The following is a 22,203-nucleotide window of genomic DNA, read 5'->3' as shown; positions in this document are numbered from 1 at the left end:
GATAATTTATCATTTTAGATTTTTACAGGTAACCTAAGCTGTACTACCCGTGTATTTAACTACCTATATGTGTAAGAAATTACATTAAACTAAATATAAACTACTAGATATATATTATATATTATGTAGTACACTAGTACCTATAGAAAACTAAAAACTCATATAAATTATTATACACTAATAAAAGCTAATATTTTTCTCGTTCTGCTCAAAATCGAATTAATAAAATTTAGAATATACTTCTATGTGCATTATGCATGTTACACAAGATGTGTTGCTGTGCTGTAAAAATTCAATACGGCTGTGAGAATAAAAGTAACAATCTTATAGACATTTATACTTTGTGTAATTATAGCTAGGTAAGAAATGATAATACCATTAACTGACAATGGATAATACAATAAGACGTCTTTATTAATACGATATAACAATTTTTTCATTCACATTCATATATAATATACAATATGTACAATAATCATATTTATTTTATGTCAGATTTGACATATTGTATCGAAATATAATGGGAATATGGGATGTACGATGCCTACCTGAATGATGGCGTTTATAAAATCATTTGGTTTTACCACTATAGACACTATTGTATTTTACTAAAATTAAAAAAAACTAAACAATTTAACAAATTAATGATGCTTACAATATGTATAATATTATAATATAATATTATTTTAGCTGTTAAGAAAAATCATGTTTGAAACAATTATTTTGGTTTACAGTCGTATATTATTTATTATTTTGTAATATACCTAATAAACTCCCATCGGCGGCCATTGTTAGGCTCAGCGCTTTGGTGAGATTGCACTCTTTTCTCGTTCAGATGGAAGATAATTTTACCGGATGCAAATAACAGCGTATCGTATTCACCGCAAGGCCGCGGCAATCATCAATACAATCAACCTGTGGCGGACGTTGTCTGCAACTTATATGATCTCCAAGAGTGATCAAACACCTTCAGCCGGGTGTTGGTCGGGTATGTGTAAACAGTAAAAATACACATAATTTATATATACAGACATTATGTATAATAATATATATTATACCTAACAACGTTTTAGAACCACTATCGAAAAATAATTTCATCGGAGGGAACATTTGTAAGAATCCTGCACGCACGTTCGAACCCGTTGGACCGCGACCGCATGTACCTGATACGAGAATTCGGCATCATTGAATGTATATATAGGTACATGTTAAAAATTTAGAGTGGAAAAAATTAAGGAAGTGAAAAAAAACAAATTTTGGTAGTCAAGTTCACAGGGAAATCAAAGTAAATTAATTATTACATGCTAGATATAGGTTCCGGGAATATAACAAACATTATTTAATAATTTGTTTGTTCTCCTATAGCCAGTAGGATTAATAATAGAAAATAAAAAATTGAATGGAGAAAAGGTCATTGTTCGTACAAAGTACAACAAACAGATTTAATTGTCCAGGAGGATGATGTCTTTTATGAGACCAGGTGTGGGCATTTTTTTTCAAACTATCAAGTTTAATGTACAATGATTAAAAAAAGTCAGGACGCAATGATTGGTATTGTTTTTTTATATCCAAATATATGTTCGACTTAAAAACATCTAAAAGAATAAATCGTAAGGGAAAAAATAAATTTTCATCCCAACAATATTACAGCTAACCATTCATGTGTCATTGTATCATGTCAGTTTTATACGTGGCTATTATATTACGTATATGCAATATACTAAACCGCTTATTTAAAAAAAAAGTTTTATATCAGAATTAAGCCACAATAGTTTTAATAAATATTTTTATACAAATAGATACAGCCACATTAGAATTTATGAGATCTATTGAGAAAAAAAATATTTGTTGGATATAGCTAAGATACCTACTTTTATCTGCATTTCAAAATAGAGACATTATTTTTAATTGAACGAACCTCAAATGTCTAGTGTATAAGTCCTTATTATAGTGAATTGTGCGACTAGACTGTTAGAGTGACTACACGTCCTGAAGTCCCACATTAATCTTAATAATCAGCTTCACCCTTTTTAAATGGTCCCTCCCTTGTCCAGTGTGCATGAAAATTAAAAATATAGGGTTTTTAAATTTTATTTCTTTTAAAAAAATTTAATATTTCACCAAGTTTTTAGTTATAGAATGTATAGTCTATTGAGACCACTATCATTATTCAATTATCAATAATTATAATTAGGTATATTTTAAATACACATAGTCATAATTTGGGTATAATATGTAAAATAAAAAGAATTAGAAAGTATTCGAATGTTATTTTACTATTAAATATTAATATTATACATATACAAATCAAATTAATTTAAACCTTTTATAATATCAAACAACAGTTATATCTGTAAATTCTTATATTTTTAGAAGGTGTCTTTGGGCAAGGCTATATAGTCAAACTATGTATGATATTCAAAATAATAAAACGTTCATATTTCATATAGAATTAATATTATTGTCCTCTAGCTGGTTTGAATTATAATTGAATTCGTAAAGCACTTTTAATATTTTTTTTCTGTTAATAACTGGATTAAAATGTCGATGTCACAACATTTTTTGAGAATAGAGAGTTTAATATTTTAAAAATTATTTGTTATTATTTTTATGTTGTTATGGTCAGATTTAATAATTGTTCTATAATCTCAAAATGGTATGACTTTTTTTAAACTTCGTTTTTGTAAGTACCGGGACACGTTTACTGTATTTAAGAGATTTTAATATGCGTAAATTTTAAATTACGTTGGATTGAAAATGTGTTTTTCATAACGCAAATGTCATATTTTTGGTAAAATATGAAAATGTATGAAATGTATGTAAAAAAGAAACAATCGAATTCGTAGCAGTGACAGTTTAAATCGTTTTTTTTTACATCTGGTTATTGTTATTTATTATCAAAATTGTAATTTACGTATATAGGTTTTTTTTTTGTAGACGCACGATTGAATTCTAATATTCGTGAGAGGAAAAAAATGTTAGTGCCTATAACGTTAGTTGAAACGGGTGATAGGTCAAATATATATATACTGCAATCTCATACCTAGGCACTACTTTTTATATCAGCTATCATCGTATCAACGTGTATACATGCGTTCGTGACAATCTGTGACCAGTCATTGCGATCGTTCAACCATATTGGAATCCTAATCAGTTATATATATTTTTATTTCTGTCTAAATATTTCAATAAATATAAAATACAAATTTTGTACTAAAACAAATGTATTAATGTATATAATATGTTTCTATGACTAACGACCATTGACCATTGGTATTGGTACCTACCATGAATGTATGAAATACGCACGATATAATTATTATTGTATGTTAATATTTTATTTAATTATTGTCTGTTTACCCACAAAAAGTTATTTTTATTAACTTTTTGTTTGTTTGTTTGAAACGGATGATGATATTTTTAAATATTGGTCTAGTTTCAAAGCATAATCAAGTATAGGTACCTTAAGTATTTCTAAGAAATGATTATATATTAATATAAATTATAATTATATAAACGTATACCTAGTTATCCTAAAATATGGAATGCATTTATGCACTGCAGTAAACATAATTATATGATGATTTTCAACGAACTAAAATAATTATTTTTCATATCTACTACATATACCTACAAACGCATTGTTCACATCCCACGGTTAAGTATTCATACTTCCTCTGATGTGACCCAATTTCATGTTGCACGGGGTCATAGTGGTCCCATCACGAACTCTTTGTAGACAAAATACTTGCACGCAAGCTGAAAATATAGTAATTTATTTTCCACTTAACCTAGACAGATTGAATGTGACAACAGACAATTTGTTGACTTATTGAGGTAATATTATTGAAATGTAGGTTATATTATAATATATATCTACTTCATTTATAATCACATATAGACAAAGATTGTTTTGCAATATGTTACGAATTGTTACGCTGTACCACCTGTACTTCGTGTACGTGATTTCACAAATAAATAAAATATTTAATAATTAATCATATTGTTGCAGAATGCAGATGTATAATTGTATAACCAGTGCTGAACGGTTGATTGAACTTTCGCGATCACGGTCATAATATTAGTTCATTAGCATTACAGTAATTAATTAAGTAGTCAATAGGTAAGTCATAAGTAATAATACGCATAATAAGTCAAAATAATATTCTTTTTTGTACAAAATAATTAAGTGTAACATAAAAATTATATCACATGTTCATGAAATATTTTAGGAATCATGTTGAAATATCTACTAATTAAAAATGGTGTAAATTAAGTTATTTTTAATTATTGGAGACTGCATTTCTTCTTTTAATGAAGCAAAAGTCTTCTATTGGCACACGTGAGCACACTAACCAACCCTAAAACATTTTTCCTACCTGCCCATATAATATGAATTTTATCCTATATGTACACAGGCCACAGATTTCATAAGTTTATAACCATTAACCACGCCATAAAATAGAAAATGTTTCATATCGATACATTTCGTAAATGTTGTGTACATTTTTACTTTTTAAAACTACATAAATAATATATAGGTAGATGTATCTATGGCAAGATTTGTAATGATGGACTGAATTCGATTTTCCGTTACTTCCACAACTTGAATTCATCTTCTTGTTATTTTATTCAAACTATTACAGCCAACGATGATTGTACGGATTGATATGTTTTATTATACCTAATGTATAGTAATGTTTTTATTGTTTTCCGTAAGCACCTAAGTTTGAATAGTCGATCTTAACTACTCAATGCGATAGTCCTCGTTATTATTTACAAACCATTACTATATTATTGTAATAGATATGCGTGTATACAGTAGGTACTACGGTATAATGAAGTTTACTCGACCCGCGTGCTTTGGTCCTACAACATATAACTTATCGTGCTAATGAACACTGTTGCAGCAGCTATAACGGTTGTCTAGTAGGTACACTACGCTATTTTTATTTATTTTTTTTTTATAGCACATTATACTGTGGCAGTTCGTGTTACATATATTATTTTTTATTCCATCCCGCTATTATTGTATAGTTACCCCCATGTCTCTTGCAACGGGGTCGAGTGTTCAAAATGGTAATGATATATTATAGAAGAGCAAAATCAAGACACGACTCTCAATCTAAGTTTTTTACTGGATAATATGCTTTTGCTGGGTTCGAACCTGCAGCAGTATATAGTCACTATAACACACGCATACACGTTGATTTAAATGTATAATACTATATAGGTGACAGTGGTCTTTTAGGTAGGTATAGACATTTTATGAATTTGTATTTCGTTGGGACATTGTAATACAATATTTCTGTATGTACAGTAACTCAACAAATGTACGTCCGCTGCGACGGGACAGAGTTTAATAACAAAGACGCCGCTAAGTAGTTATACCTACGCGCGTGACGTATGCGAAGGTTATTATGACAAACAATGATTACACATCGATGTTCATCGTAAAATTGATGATTGATTATTTTTATGAAAATTATATCGTGGAAATAGGTATAAGTATACGAGTTTATAATAGGTTTATTTAAGTGTAATTTGTTCAACAGGAGTGTACGCATCCATCCCACAGAGCTTTATTTCGTGGGGTAATGTAGGTAACCTTATATTGGATAACATGTAAAAATTCAGCCTCTTAAGCCACCTCCATAAATATGCCTATCGCCCATGTTGTTGAATAACCAAGTTAAAAGTGCAATAAAGTATATCATATTATACATTGAGCACGATTTAAGTGGGAACCAATTAAAATTTATTGAAAACGCGTATACAATTTTGAATTTTCACATTATGAAATAGTGTTTTTTTATACAAACCGATAATTATTATTTTATTGTAGCTAGTGCATCACAGCAGTTATACAGGCACTTACTCGTCGTGCCATGTAAATTATACAGATTTATTTGAATCTACATCACCCTATGACTTTAAAGTTTGAATTAGTAAATAGTCGTCGTGGGCAACTCGACATACTGTAATTACTAATTAACTAGTTAACTGAGGGCGCTCCGCGAGACGCGTATTGAACATTTAATTTGTGTAGTTTACATTCCTGTTTGTCGTTGTTGTTCACTTGTACAGCATCTATTATATTATTTTACAGACGATTCTTATCTTAGATTGTATTGCAGGTTAACAGCGCTTTAAAACTTGAAGGGTGTATATTATACTGTTACAGTGTTATAAGTATTTTTCGATCGTGAATTTTAGCAGTAGGTACCTATGCCTATGCTGTTGCACGATTTAACGTGACTATATGGCGTATCACGCGGCGGAAAAGAGGGTCGCAGGTCAAAAGTATCTCAGCCACTTCACAGTTTCAGTAACACATACAATAGCTGTACACCTGCACCAGTCAACCGAATGCCATATTGAAACATAACATTATTTCTTTTACGTTATATTGTTATTTTTGTCGGGGCGGTGCGTGTTGCCTGTATAGGTATACGTTTCTCGGGCGATTGAAAAGCTCGAGTAACGTGGTTGGTATTATGTCCTGGTGCTTAAAATTAAGCGAATAAAATACAATCTACCCATAGAAGATAGACCTGTGACGTTTGAATTACGTTTTCAACTCAATAATATAATATGTGTATAATACCTATTATATGTATGGTCACACATACGCGGTGGCTATGCTCAATTTTTTTGAAGGGAACAGGGAAAGCCCATTTTTGACTTTTCTCAAACAGACCACACTATAACAAAGTATATATTTATTATTGCATGTATCCATGTAGGTACTTAAGGTACCTGATACCTGCAGGCACTAATTGATTATAATAATACACCACTAGTCGTGTGTAAGAGGAGTATTATTTTGTATATTATATAATTATATAATATGGTATATTTATGTAATTACCTACTTATTTGTAACATCTTGGCGCAAGCCATCTCGGGATGGCGGTAAATATGCTTTCATTACTTTATCATATAGTTTATTGCTATCAATCAATTGTTACTACTGCATAGACATTTTTTAAAAAATATTGAAAACAAGAAGTTTTATTTTAACAATAAATTTTGAGAAATCAATAGACAAAAACCATTCAAAGTACCCTCCTCCCCCCCCCCCCATGACCACGACTATCTACACTTGCATGATAAATAGGTATGTACATGAATCCTATAAATTATCAACGGGTACCGGAAATCACGGAGACGATCTATATAAATGTATCGATTGAGGACGGCGAGCGAATGTGCACGTGTATAATATTATTGTTTGTCACTGCAGTGGCAGGCGGCAGTGTACATCATAAGCGAAATGCACCGGGTCTTTGGAACAATGCGACTGAGTTTTGGAAAACGCCCCTAATCGGACAATCGCGTATTTACGATAAATATAATTACTTGTGACCCACACCATTGATAGACGCGGCACAGTCAGACGGAAGGGGTACACGGAGATGGAAATAAGTGGCACGTATATATTATACGCCGTCGATGTATATAGAGCATAACTATTTATACGACCGAATTCAGGACGAATTATTGTTGCGAATAGTATGGTATGCATCGTGTATGGACGGCGATAAATTATGAGGTCTGCAGTCTGCAGTTAACAGTTAACAAGTACCTATTACCCAATACGAATATTATTATACAATATAATTATATTATATTGCCCACAATTAAGCGATGCGTCAGTTGTTAACGAGTGTGTGATGCAGTGAAAGAATAATAAAACGTTTACTTACGAAGTTTAGTGTATACCTATTATAATTATTCATAATAACCAATTTGCACATAATCAACTGTTTCAATGAATCTCACAGTACCTAAAAAATAGAGTTCACCGACGTTTTGTTCCCGGAAAATATGTAAGATAATATGATACTTGGTACCAAGAAGTTGTTACCCGCTGGACGTTTAGTTCCTTGCATATTTTTAACACACGATTTATCCCGTTTTTTTAAATCGTCATTTTTAACGATTTTTTCAGTAACATTTAAATAGTAAGAAAATATAATTAAGTTTGGAAATCAAATCGATATTTTTTCATTAATTCATTGATACAAAAACAAGTAAAATAGGTAATAAGTTTACCATTAACAAATCATTCAAAAGAAAAGTAAATGCAATTATACTGTTCAGAATTTAAATATAATAATAAAGCAGATATTTTATATTATTTAACAACTATGAGTGAACAGCCGTCAATTAAAGTGCATTTATTAGTCATGGGTTATTCAACTTTGCATTATTTTTAATTGTATATTTTGTATTATAGTCGTTTTATCACAATAAAATAAGAAATTAAAAATTAATTTATGTATGTTTTTATTTTATTTTATTGATTTCCAAACTTTATGTTAATATTTTTAAGGTCTGAGGACCAAATATGTCCTGACTTAATATTATCCAGGTACGAGAAGTCCATAAACACAACTTTTGATGTGAACAAAACGTCCGTTTATCATTAATTGCCGTATGTGATGAGGTATTAACAATATTATTAAGATGCTATATACTGGGACACTTACTATTATTTTCTATTTATACATTATACACTTGAATTCGTTAGACGTATGATGGAAAAAACACTTAATTTTACACATTTCATTTTATTTAAATAATATTTGAGTAAAAAATAAACCGGGGAAGTCTCACACACGTTAATGTAAAACCAATACAATCACTCCGCTCAAAATCTAAAAATATAAGAAATACATTTTTATAAAAATACTTATTACTGCTTTAAAACTGCTTTGTAAGCTGTAGCTGTAATTATTTTTTATCACTTACCTACATGTAATTTTCCCAATTGGTACTTATAGATATTGTAATATTTACATTGTACTGTAGGTAATATTGTACAGTGTACAGTTTTTATTATATTATAATATACTAAGTGTCTTACAGTGTTAATATATACAACGAACAAATTATCCAAACCCGATTTTCGAAAGTTATTTCAGTATTAGATTCAAGCTGTTATTTATTTTTCGTGTTTTATAAAGTGTTTGTATTCAACCATTGAAGAATTGATTTTTTGAATCAAATGTGTTACAGCCAAAACTCATTAAACTATAACAGTATTGGGTAAACACAATCAGTGGACGATAAGGTAACTTTAATTGTATTGGTTAATAATATAATAATATGTTGAGGAATATAGTAAAATCATTATTTGTTGTGAAAAACCTAATAAAATTGCGACCGGATAAGATGCTAAATTACATTACGAATATTTTTTATACACTTAATATATGGCTATGAAGTGGTTTTTCATAAGTAGTAGCGATGAGATGTGGGTAATATAATATATCGATGTACTGTTAATAATTGGTAATAAGCCGATAAATAATAATTAAGTATGGGATACATTTTAATAACTCTTATATGAAAATAATTATGCCAAAATATAGGTAAATTGTAATAAAATAGTAATCTCATTATTTGTTTTCAGATATAATATAATATTCGACTAGCTGATCCTGCGTTCCCCGTGACAAATTAAATACCCGTGGATTAACCCCTTCCTAAACTCCGTTAAATTTAAACTGCACAGATTTTTAACACGGTTATTTGGGTTGTCTTGGCCAAGTATAAATTACAGGTCTAAAATGATATCCAAACATAATAACTATTTTCTTGCCGAATTTATTGAAGAATATTGTATGAAAATCGGTCAAAAACTGTGGATTCGCATGAGGGTCATTCGTTTTAAGCCTTTATTTTTATACTCCTAATAGATATATTTATTAATTACATATCTGACAGAGCACGGCATTGGCAGTGATCAATTAAATAATGGCAGTTAATTCACCCTGTCTGAAACCTCATTAAACGTAGTGTACATGTCATATTAAAGTTCACTTGAAAATAATTACACACAAAATATAAATTTTATTGAAATATGAAGAAATAAAAACTACTTATACGCCAGTTATACTTATCTTACCGTAGAACTGTGTGAATAGGTCCATGGTATAAATTATAGCTGGTAATAACTTAAAATTAATCTAAATATTTTAAAAACGTCATCCCGAAGCTTTTGAAATATATTGGGCATTTTTTATTTTTGCCCTCAAATCACAAACTAAATTCACTTTCCTACAAGAAAAGATGTTGAAATAGAAAATCGAAACCTTCTTACTGCCCCAAAAAGCGATGACAGACAGAAAAAAAACACACATTGTCGTTAGGTTTATACATTTATCGCTCCTCTCACAATCTAAAATTTGGCTTCGAGGTCTATATCCATTGGGTATAGGATACCAAATGTCTATGTACCAAATGTCTGAAACATAAGTGCGATAGACTTGGCTTTGGATCACTTACATACACAAACATTGCCTTTTATTAATATATTATATTATATAGGTATGATATTTAGAAATAATAATTAAATAGACATTAGAGTCTAATGATTAGACACTTAAAAAATATAAAACTGTGACCTGGAGTGGTGCTGTAGTTGGCCTCAGTCAAAAAACGTGTTCCGAGGTCAAGCATCGGTTGGTGTCACTAGTTACCGGGTGTGTGACCACTGACCTGCACCCGGGTTTTAGTGACAAATGTTCTAACCGATCGTACAGTTCAAAACCTACTAAATAACCTTCAGGCTAATGACCATAAATGTTGAAGCCTTAGCTCAATAAACAAAAAAAAAAAAATACAAAACTATTAAAATATGGTACCCGCCGTTTTTCTCGAATTAAAAAAACCCGAATGAACTTTTTCCCGAAGGTTATTGTTTCGGAATTTTTTTTTTTAATGACCTGGGGCTTTATTATTTAAACGACCCAAAGGTCTTTATAAATATGTTTAACAATTATATATATTACACATACTACTATACTAGATATAAATTATATATATTTTACACGTTTATGGAGTCACTTTCAATGAAGTGGCTCCTACCTTAATCTAAAATCTTAAACTAAGTCTTATGGTTTCAGACGCTTAAGACGTCTGATGTCCTTGGAGTTATCTAATAATTGGATGGCCAATGGATTGACATGGTGATCTAGCCTCGTCTCGTGTTTGCGAGCAAACTTTTGGATTTCGTCTGCTACGGTAGGCAGCATTATATCACGGTGAATTGTGTTGTTTCTTTCGAAAAGGTAGGCTGCAGTGATGGTCCGAAGAGCGATGTTTTGCAGTGTTGTATTACATCGATATTAGACTTACTGGCACAACCCCATAGTTGAATGCAGTAAATCCGTATCGGTTTTATAATTGCTACATACAGTAGGTATAGAGCGGGGTCCGACTAACCAATAAAGTTTTCGCATTTTTTAGATCTGAATTTTTTTCTGACGGACATGGTGTTTCCAGTTTAGACGAGAGTGTCAAGGTGCATTCCAAGATATTTTGCTGAATCTTATTGTGGGATTGGTGATTGATTCAGTACTATTTGGATGTTTTCGGTTTTAAGTAACGTATAGTTAACGTGTACCGATTTATCACCATTGATCTTAATTTTCCGACGTTTCGTCCAGGCAAAGATATTGTCAATTGACTTCTGTAAGTTATCAGCTGCTGTGAGCTGACTATTACGATTGTTCCCGAAATGAAAAATTAAAAAAATTAAAAAATTAAATTTATTAGGAGCTTTTTATTATATTATATTTGTATTGCCCATCTATTCAAATGTCGAAAAATTAATAATTAGTAGAAACTATAAATATACCATTAAAACACCCCTTCACATTCTTTATAATATTTTATCGATTTTTTTTTAATAAATTCAAATTATGTACCTATTACATAATATACACCATATCTAATGTCTATCTATACCTATATTTTGTATATTATGTACCTACTACCTATCACCTATATGATACTGTATAATATAGTAGAATAAATGAATAGTAATATAACGTTGTATTTGATTCCCGATCGTGTATAATCAAAAATTGTATTTATTTATACGTTTGAAGAAATTAATGTAGGTTAATTATTATTATATTGCAATTATCAGTGATCAGTAACTACATGTGTCGTATACTTTTAATATAGACATAAGATAATAATCTATTTGGATTCTTTTAGAATTTAAATTATAGAAATTGAAGTGTAATAGTCGTATCTATATAGGATAAACTTATTTTATTACTCTTGATTATTATCTAGAGTTGTCGAGTGTTACATTACGACGTATATTAGTTATGTATTATAGTTACTAAAGATAATAAAATATGCATTTAATATGGTAATACAACAGTTTAAATTGTATGCAATAGTAGATACTTGTTGACTTGGTAGTTTCGTAGAGATGACTTTAATCATAACGGGTTTATTATTCTGTTTGGATAAACATGAACATAAACAACATATAAAAATATTTTGAAATTTAATATTGTTATTAATTTTTATATTATATAATGCACCTATTTAAAACTAAAAATAATATTAATATACAATGATAACATGTCAACAGCATTTTAGTTCATAAATGATCGTTGAGCGTTCTATACAACGATATGAATAGGTACTGTTAGAATTGTATAAAAATGTAATTACAGTGTTTCTCTTAAGTCTTAAGTATAATATTATTTAGAGTATATTTTTGGCCATAGCACTTTTATCTATTTTTGTGAATTTAGTGGACTGTCCTACTGTAGTACAATTTATTACATCCACGATCCGCGTCCATTGTTGATCCGCACTTCATCCATTTCTATATTTTCAAAAAATAAATTGTGTTTCTTTAAAGTATAATATATACTTTATAGGAAATCCTTTCGGCCATAGTACTGTATCTATTTTTGAGGTTGTGTGGACTATGGTGCAATTCACATGCATCCGTCATTTATCGCTCGGCTTTGCATCATTTTCTATATTTTTGCATCGTTGAATCTCACACCTACTACAACAGTCTGTACGCTATCTGCAAGTATCTAGTCTTCCAGTGATATCTGCACAATGACCGATAGCAGTGTGCCACTATACTTATATAGTTATATTATACTTACTCCACTCTAGGCTTTGTGTACAATGGATAAACTGGCTTTTTTGATTTATACTGGAAGGTAGGTACTTTATGAAAGCATACCACGGAAAACTAACTAAATGTAAAATTATGTCGATAAGTTATGGTCTTATAATCGTTTATGTCGTGTTGTAAAAATGAAAATATCGCCTTAACATGAGACAGAGAGAAAAAGTAATAACCCCTCAAGTGAGAATTTTAAACAGTTTTAAATACTGCGAATTGTAAATTTGATTGTAGTGTTACTTATAGCCTCTATTTAATCTTAAAGTAGGCTAATAAATAATAATCATACATTTTTTCGAGCCTTAATATGTAATAATACATTTTAAGATGTAGGTATAAGGTATAGCCGTATAGGTATACCTAGGAATTATTATTTTTCTATAATCTGTAGCTATACATTTCACAAACTATATGATGTAGGTATTAGCTACCTATATCTGGTTTGTACATAACGGATTCTTGTTACTCACACAGTCATACGAGTCGTATTGTATATTTATCCATTTCACACTTCTTAGTTATTTTGCAACAAAGCCAGAGGGCGAGGTAAAATTCATATTAGTCATAATTTTTTCAAATTCCAATGATATATTGGATTGAGTATAATATAATTTGTAATGCCTCTATAATTCACCTCTGTTATTAATGGTGATGCATTGACGGGAACACAAAATATAAATATAAAGACTAGTTGTATGAGTCACCATGGGAAGATAGAAGTTTACTAATGCCTAAAATTATTATAAATCATTTGATTTTGGTGTAGATTTGATCGATTAGTAAAAACAATTGCAAAGATTATTAAATAATAAATTAAAATGTATTTTATATCAATAAATGTATCAAAGAAATACATAGGTACAACATAACTAATTAAATCTCAATAAACGGATACTAAATAGGTAGCACATTGTAGTGTTAGTTGTTAGATACTTATGATTTCTGACATAATATCTACCATTTCAGGGGAGGGGGTAATAAACTAATAACCCCCAGAATACGTTACTGCCAATACTATTTACTGTCGTCAACTAGATCGATACTTATTATAATAACTATGTGAGAAGTTATATTAAGGAAAGTCCACGTTTTACAAGCAAAACTAAGCCAATATAAAATATTTATAAATTATAATAATATTGCAGTCTTATAGATATTAAGACACATCTTATCTTAAAGACGAGATTACAATCAGAGTCATAATTACTAATTATTATAAATAGTTATTAATTATTATTATTACCGACCTAGCTATAAATACTTACGAAATTTATTATTTGGTCTCGGGCATTAAGTTGCCGACGAATATTCAATATTAATACACATTAATATGGCTTTGCTGCACCTGACTTTTTGTTTCAGATAACTGATACCTACCTAAGTGACAAGTTGTACAATTTTTTTTATAATTATTTTAAACACCCTCGGCAACATTAATTTAAAATAATAAAATGATTGTACATAAATAGTAACTTTGAGATATATTGTCCTACTACATCTAAATACTAGCTGCTGGCGGGCCTGTGATTAAGTGGTTGGGGGGTGTACCTAGCCTAAATACTAGATATGTTATTGAATACGGGCACCTAAAGTGTAATTTTATTTTATGATGTTGTTACCAATGATATGTTAGTCTGGTGTATTTTTTCATTTTCCAATGTTGAAAAGCTGTGTACCTGTTTTTTTGGATGTAAAACAAAAAATGTCAAGTTTATAAAGTCGAGTTTCCATATAGTGATCGGTCATGGGCTACAGCCTATTTGCGCCCCAGAGTAGTACATTTGCGGCCCGAGGGATATGGACAGATGCGCCTGAAAGATAAGGTACTACCTGCCGATTTATAGCCCATATGCGCCCATTTCGTATGCAACGTTGCCGTTGTGATTCATATTATTATAGATTATATTTATCTTGATAAATAACTTAAATTATTTAGATTACCTAGTAGATTATATTATAATCTACTAATTGTGCAGTTATTATTTATTTTCATGCACGGTTAAATTCTATGCTTTTGTGTTTTTTTCAATCCGACTACGGCGCTAGACAGCGATATACTTCGGTTGAAGTGCAATTAGGTCCGAGTCCAAGTAGAATGAAATCTACAACTGTAATGGAAGGTAAATAGAGTTAACATTTAAAGCGATTATACAGATAACTGATAATAGTCATAAAATTGGAATTATTTGCGTGCAAGACGATACATTCCTGATTTTAATAAACAGTGCCACAGTGGCGGTCCTCCTTGTTTGAAAACTCGGGGTACGTAATCGATGTTAAAGATTGCCACTGATACGGTGAACATGCATGCACGTATTTTATTGTGAGGTTGTGAGAATTTAATTAAAATATCACTTTACACATAATATATTTACATTCAATGCACGTCTTGATTGTCTTGCTATAATGTTGTGATATATCATCCACTCCACTCTCTTCTAATTACGCGCTTTTCCGCTAACTCGTGTTTTCGTCTACCTATGCTTAGTGTTTGCCAACTACAATTTATGAAACCTTGTTAATATAACTGACATTGCGCTTATTTAGTTTTTCTAAATTTGACGTCTGACGCACTTAACCAAGTATAGAATATTTTGAGAAACTAATTTCAAACAGTTTTAATATTGGCGAAAAGTGTGTTGACGTTTATTTTTTTTCATTTTTTTTTCTCATTTTCCAATGTACATTTTTAATAGGTACCTAAGTTCTATCAATTTTACTCGAAATATTTTGGTCATCAATATTCTGGAGGTACCTATAACATTATTACCTGTGTGTATTCTAACAGAATTATTGGCTTGTTAATAATTGTAATCTTATGGCTATATTCTATGATTTAAAATAATATTGACTCTACACATATTATAGAAAAATCATGTTAAAAATTAAAATCTAATTATAAAATAGGTTCATAAACAATTGTTTTAGATAACAAAATTATTTGGAGCATGTGATTTACAAATAATAATAATACATCATAGCATACTAGGTAATGATTTCATCTTTAACTATATGCTATTATATTATTAATTAATATGATAATTTTATGTGTTACCTAGTTAATTAATGTAAATTGCGATACATGTTTTACACTTGGATAAAGTACAATATAATCTTACTGTTAGTTACAATAGAATTTCTACATTTTGATTAATAGATACATTACTTAATTATAAAATAATTGATCCTATTATCTACATATTTCGTATACAACTTAAAAAATGTATTAGATGTACACTAAATAGTTATGGACCATACAAGCACTTATTATCCTTTAACATACATGAGTACTTAAGTATAAAAAAGTTTTTGAAAAAATATTAATTTTTATTTGGTTCCGAATAAAATGTACAGTTAGAACGTATTATGCATATTAAGGTACTGACTAAAAAGTCTAATGAAATAAAGAAATTATAATCAATAATGATAATAATATACTGATCAGTGATCAGATTTTAACATTGTAGTTTCATTATGAACACTTTTAAACATAAATTAGTATTAAATCAAATTATTGAAGTAGATTATGTACGTGAATGGTTTAAGTTTTGTACCTATTCGAGTATGGTTATTAATTAGATTCATTAAAACTGAATAATGATTAATGGGTATAATATGAAGGTAATAATAATAATAATAATAATAATAATAAATGAAATTTTTGATCCTCTGATATTTGATGATTTCCTAAAGGTTTTAGGTTTCTACATATAGCTGTAATATTTGATATTGTGTAAATATATATACGTGTTATACGCGTGCAAGATATTAATAATTAAATTAAATTAAATTAATTTTATTTTTAAAATATAAAAATGCTTATAACTTGCTTCAAAATTTAAATATCAAAAAAAGACACTCCTACAGAATATGTTGATATGAGGTATCTTTAAGTTTGATGATAGGTAAATTTACTCTAATATTAAAATACAACCAACCAAGCTAAATAAGAACAACTGAACGTAAATTGGCTGTGTTATCCATTTGTAAGATGGAGACGGCACACCTATATATGCCGGTGAGACGTCATCTTAAAATCTGTAGGCATATACCTAATACTCGTAGAGCACGGCTGCTGCAAGCCTGCAAACTAGATCTACAAAATTATCGATATGTTGTAAAAGGCCATAACCACCACTGATCGAAATCGAAATTTTAATTTTAGACGGATTGCAATACATACCTATTCGATACAGAACTATGGAAGTGAGTTGCAGCTGATGTGATTTTATACATATTTTGCTATTTGCTTTTAACATATCTAATCATAATATTATTTAATGTAGGATAACGGTGGTATGGTTTTCGCCTGTATATCGGCGTCGATCGTTGTTCTCCATCTCCATGGCCACTCGTTTTCTATCCACTCTGATTGTATAGCTGCAAGCTGCCAGTGCGTTTAATTAAAAAGCCACTTGTCAAGTGGAAAAAAAAAATAAAACCGTTATTTTCCATTTTTATTGACTACATATATGTACGTCTCGCTCACCAGACTTCAGTAATTGTAAGACACTTACAACAAATTATACACCTGCATAGACACACACACCATAAGCTGTTTCAATTGTGTTTTATAATAAATCAAGACATCAAGTCATTTAATATTCCATCATACGTCTTCATATTGTCCAATGGCCATACAGTTTTCAATTCACCGACACTGCCAATTTAATTAAATTTTTTATTATAAGTAGTTAAATACAAGTATTTAATTCAATTATCTTCAGTTATAATATAATATATGAATAATACAATTTAATAATTAGATTTATTATATAATATACGGGTGCAGCATAGTTTTCATTAGTCCCATAACACGTAAATCCTTGTTTTGGAAAGACTCAGCGTCAAATCAATATTTTTAATGTGTTGTTTTCGTAACTAATCTGTATGACTTTTGGGACATTCTGTATAACACTATGATTGTAATATATTTCTTTAACTTTGAATTTGAATTTAATACCACGGGCTGTGGATATACTTTACCTAATTTGATAAATTGTAGTGCTAAAATTTTACTTTTACTAATTGATATTCATTTCTAACTGCAATGACAACTATTAAAAACTATTAATTAGTAAGGGCTTAACGTTCTTTTAATTTTTACGAAAATAAAAAATATTTTTTTTGTTTTAAATTTTTTCGGTAAAAATAAATACAAATTTGAACGGACAAGTATTTTCATTTTAAAATCATAATTTATCAAGATTCTAAAAATAATTATTATTAGGTACGCTATGCGAATTAATAGTAGTTCTTTTTTACACTCAGACTTTTAATTTTTAACTGCCCACAGTAAATCGATTTGCACTCTTGTACTAATGTCAAGAATCGCTGAGTAGAGATAATGAATAAACCTACGTGTACTCATTACCCGATGATAGTTGGTTTATTCCTTGTGTAAACACATTAGATATCACAAATGAAAAATAGTGACGGTTTCAAGGTCCTTGAACTTCATTATTAAAATGTAATACCGTTAATTATTTTAATTTAATTTTAAGGATTCATTGAGATACTGTTAGCTTTGGAATATAATATGTGCCTACCTGTAATATCGAGAAAAACATTGACGTATGTATACAGCCATAAATGATGTAGGACAAAGAAATCACTGGACTTGTAATACCATCACACACTGACAGGTAATGCGTGAATGATATCAGTTAATATACTCAACGATTTTACATACTTTGACAGTTTTAATTTATCTTTGACACGGGAGTGCGTAAAAAAAATATATGTTTCTATTCAAATAAGCCGAACGTATTAATAATAATTGTAAACCTGACAGTTTCGCATAGTCCATATGTTTACCTATACCGGTACTTTATGTACGTCACATATAATAATATTGTCTCTCTGCGTGTGGAGTTTACAATTTTTAGCAATATCATAATATTGTTATAGCTTATGCGTAAGTGTTAAAACAACACTGTAAATATTTAGGTCGTAGGAGGCCGCATATATCCGCACAACCTACCTATGTGTATTATTATATTTGTTGTCTGTAAAAGAAAAAAAAAATGGCATAGTAGGTAGTGTCTGCTATATCCACAAGACTTGCAAACAAACTTACGCCTTAACGATTCGCGAACTATTGTATTAGTCTATATAATTTTGTATATCATATTAGCAACGGGGTTAACCATTATTGTATTAATGTAAACGTTAAATAATAACGAAAAATGTTCATGTACTGTTATTATAATATAGTGAAATGTAAAAATATGAACATGTTCGAAATGCGTGTTGTCCGTTGTGGACACTGGGCAGCGATACGCTCTGATGGTAATCATAAGACTTAATATTATACATTTATACATATCATAGTACCTATGACCGAGTTAACGCCGTTCACTCGTGGTTACTTCAGTGGACACGCGCATCTAGTTAAAACCTATGACAGGTCTTATCCAATTCATTAAAACATAATTCCATCAATATTGGTGGGATTGGTAAAAAACTATTTTGAAATTGATAAAAGATGACGCTATCGGCATATTTTGAGATGATTTCGAGATTGTTCGGTTCTTTATATATTTTTTTTTTTCATACGCATTTTATTCAAATCCATCGAAATTATTCAAAAGTACAATCTGTGTTCGATAATTTCCATGTCAATATTTCCTACGCGTATTTTATCTGTTGTATTATATTATGTGTTTTAAAAATAGATGTTTGTCCTTAAATCAATAATCATCAAAAACAGATAAGAAACTTGTGTATACTTTGGTCGAAATAATGGTGAACTCCCAATTTTATTTGGGGAAGGGCCGAAGGAGAGGCATACAAATTGGTCCATTCTAACCCGAATTCTATAATACTAAAAATTATAATAATATGTTTTGTATTATGAGAATATTATCCCTATAATTTTTACCAAGTAGGTAGCATTTTTTTTTGTTCTTTTTTAATTTTATGTCATGTATTGTAACTTCTAGGTTAATCTTTAATCCTGATTGGTATTTAACATTTAACTAGGTTTCTTTGAAAGTGGTTGACAGACGAAAATGGAAAATATCGAACCATAATGGTGGCCAACGGAAAACGAAAGACATTGGTTTATATATATATATGAACTATACAGAATTTCTTTATTATTGCGACCACCTGGGGATACGCAATCGGTGGTTAAAAATCTTGAAGGTTTTTTTTATCACACCGTCAATCGAAAAAACATAATTCCATTTATTTGATCGATACAATCGTTTAATTGATTCAATGGGGAAAACATCTTATGGTACAATAATATATAAACTATATACAGTACAGTATAGTCTAGACGTCTCTGCAAATGTCCAACATGTTCAACCTCCATTGTTGCAACTTTTGGGTATAATGGATTATCATAAAAATATTTCTTGTTTGTAAATATTAGCTACTATTATTGTGTTCATTTCATTTTGATTAATGTATAAGATATCTTCTCGACCTCAGACGATGTTATTGAATTGTCAAGAAAACACAAGTTTTCTTTTTGATGTATGAATTCAAATCATATTTTTTAAATTGGTTTTTAGTTGTTTTCAAAGTTGACTTATAAATTATAATAGCTATTTTATGTTCTACATATACAATGTGTTGCTCAAAATGTATGAGTTATAACAATAATAATTAATAGTCCTTGTTATAAGCTATTTAACAGTTATAAAATTCAAAATAATATAAAATAAACATATTTGCATACAATAGATTATAAATACATTCAGTAAAGTGCTAAATGTTACTACATAAAGTTTTTTGACCTAAATATTTAATGATATATGTTGATTTTATATGTGTAGGTCTTTGCTTCATATTTTACCTTGTTCGAAATTAATCTTAAAAAAATATACTCGCTAAACTCTAATTTTGGATTTTTAAACTGTATAAAATATGTACAACGTACTTATCTATAATCCGACTTCAGTTAATAATTGAATACCTATTAGACATATGCACATAAGTGTATTATGTGAGGTAATTGTGTAATATATAGGTACTTTATAATATAAACATAATTTTATAGTACTATTTGTAATTTTTCAGACCATATTTTAATTTGTATTAGGCATAATATATTCTCAGCGCACTTTACCATATAATTCTTGGATATAAATTTCCCAGTTCGGTCTTTGAATCCACGACCATTAGTGATTAATTACATTAAATGGAAACAGTTTACGTATCAAATCGGACATTTTGTGAGAAAAAAATATTTCTAGATGGTAACAGCCAGAGAGCAGAAAATGATTAGTCACCATTATTGAGCATTTGGTATTTGCAATATTATATATTGTAGCAGGTCTTACGTAAATTGATGATCTCACGGTTAATGGTTTGTTTACAATATTGTATTGTTAAAGACTTTGTTTTGAAATTATTCAGTTTTAATGTTTTTTAACAGTTGATCACGAAAATATTATTGAATGTTTAAGAAACATTCATGTAATGATATATTTTTTCCGAAATCACATCAAGCACATTACCTTAACAATTATTGGTACTCATACTACCTATATAATATCTATCATAAATTATATTTTGTTGTGTGTTTTTTAAACTTTTGACGTGCAACAAAAAGAAAAAAAAACATTAAAATATATCGACGTTTATTAGGTACCTAGGTAATTCTATGGACTGCTTCAGTAGTGATATAATAATAATAATAACAATAAAACCCATTCAATAAACTAATTAAATTGATACGGTGCAAATTGATTCTTTTATCAAATTGTTGATACATTATTACTTAGGCGTACCTATACATTATCATAATATTTGGATATATTATACCACGAGTGAATAATATGGTTGATATATACTGTGGTATAATACACGTAGTCGAGTGTATACCTACAACGTGCAGCATATAACGGTGCTGGGTGAAAAAAAAATCGTGGGCACACGGAAATCGTGCATCTATACCGAGTCACATGCGATAAATCGCATTAGAATGAAGAAGATAGCTGAAAAAAAAATGTTTAAATAAAAAAGAAGAAGACGGCGAAGAATAATATATTATTACAAAAACCTGTCGCGCGCATGTACCTGTATATATTTCAGCTTGCGTACTCGTTCACGCGTTAATTTGCCAATCTATTTTGTGAATAGACCAGACTGTATCATCATCATCATCATCATCATCATCATCGCCCACCATCACCATACCGGCATCACCGTATAGTTATTGCTATATGAGAATATGATAATATAAAATATGTACGCACAGGTACCTGCATATTATATCAATATCAGCC

General features: G+C 29.6%; 1 long non-coding RNA gene across 2 annotated transcripts; it reads right to left on the bottom strand.

Moving 5' to 3' along the window:
* Positions 1-15,962: 15,962 nt before the first annotated feature.
* LOC111042953 lies at positions 15,963-18,597 on the bottom strand. Of its 2 annotated transcripts, XR_002605516.1 has the most exons (4): positions 18,511-18,597; positions 17,451-17,621; positions 17,145-17,375; positions 15,963-17,057 (listed from the first exon to the last, which is right to left on the bottom strand). It is a non-coding gene; the product is annotated as an uncharacterized LOC111042953 (long non-coding RNA). The 2 variants fall into 2 exon arrangements; XR_002605515.1 differs by having other exon boundaries at positions 15,963-17,375.
* Positions 18,598-22,203: the final 3,606 nt, after the last annotated feature.

This window comes from Myzus persicae, unplaced genomic scaffold (assembly GCF_001856785.1).
Source record: "Myzus persicae strain clone G006 unplaced genomic scaffold, MPER_G0061.0, whole genome shotgun sequence".
In the NCBI taxonomy this organism is placed as follows: Eukaryota; Metazoa; Arthropoda; class Insecta; order Hemiptera; family Aphididae; genus Myzus; species Myzus persicae.
The sequence above is the reverse complement of the archived record's forward strand: the minus strand, read 5'-3'. Positions and strand labels throughout refer to the sequence as shown.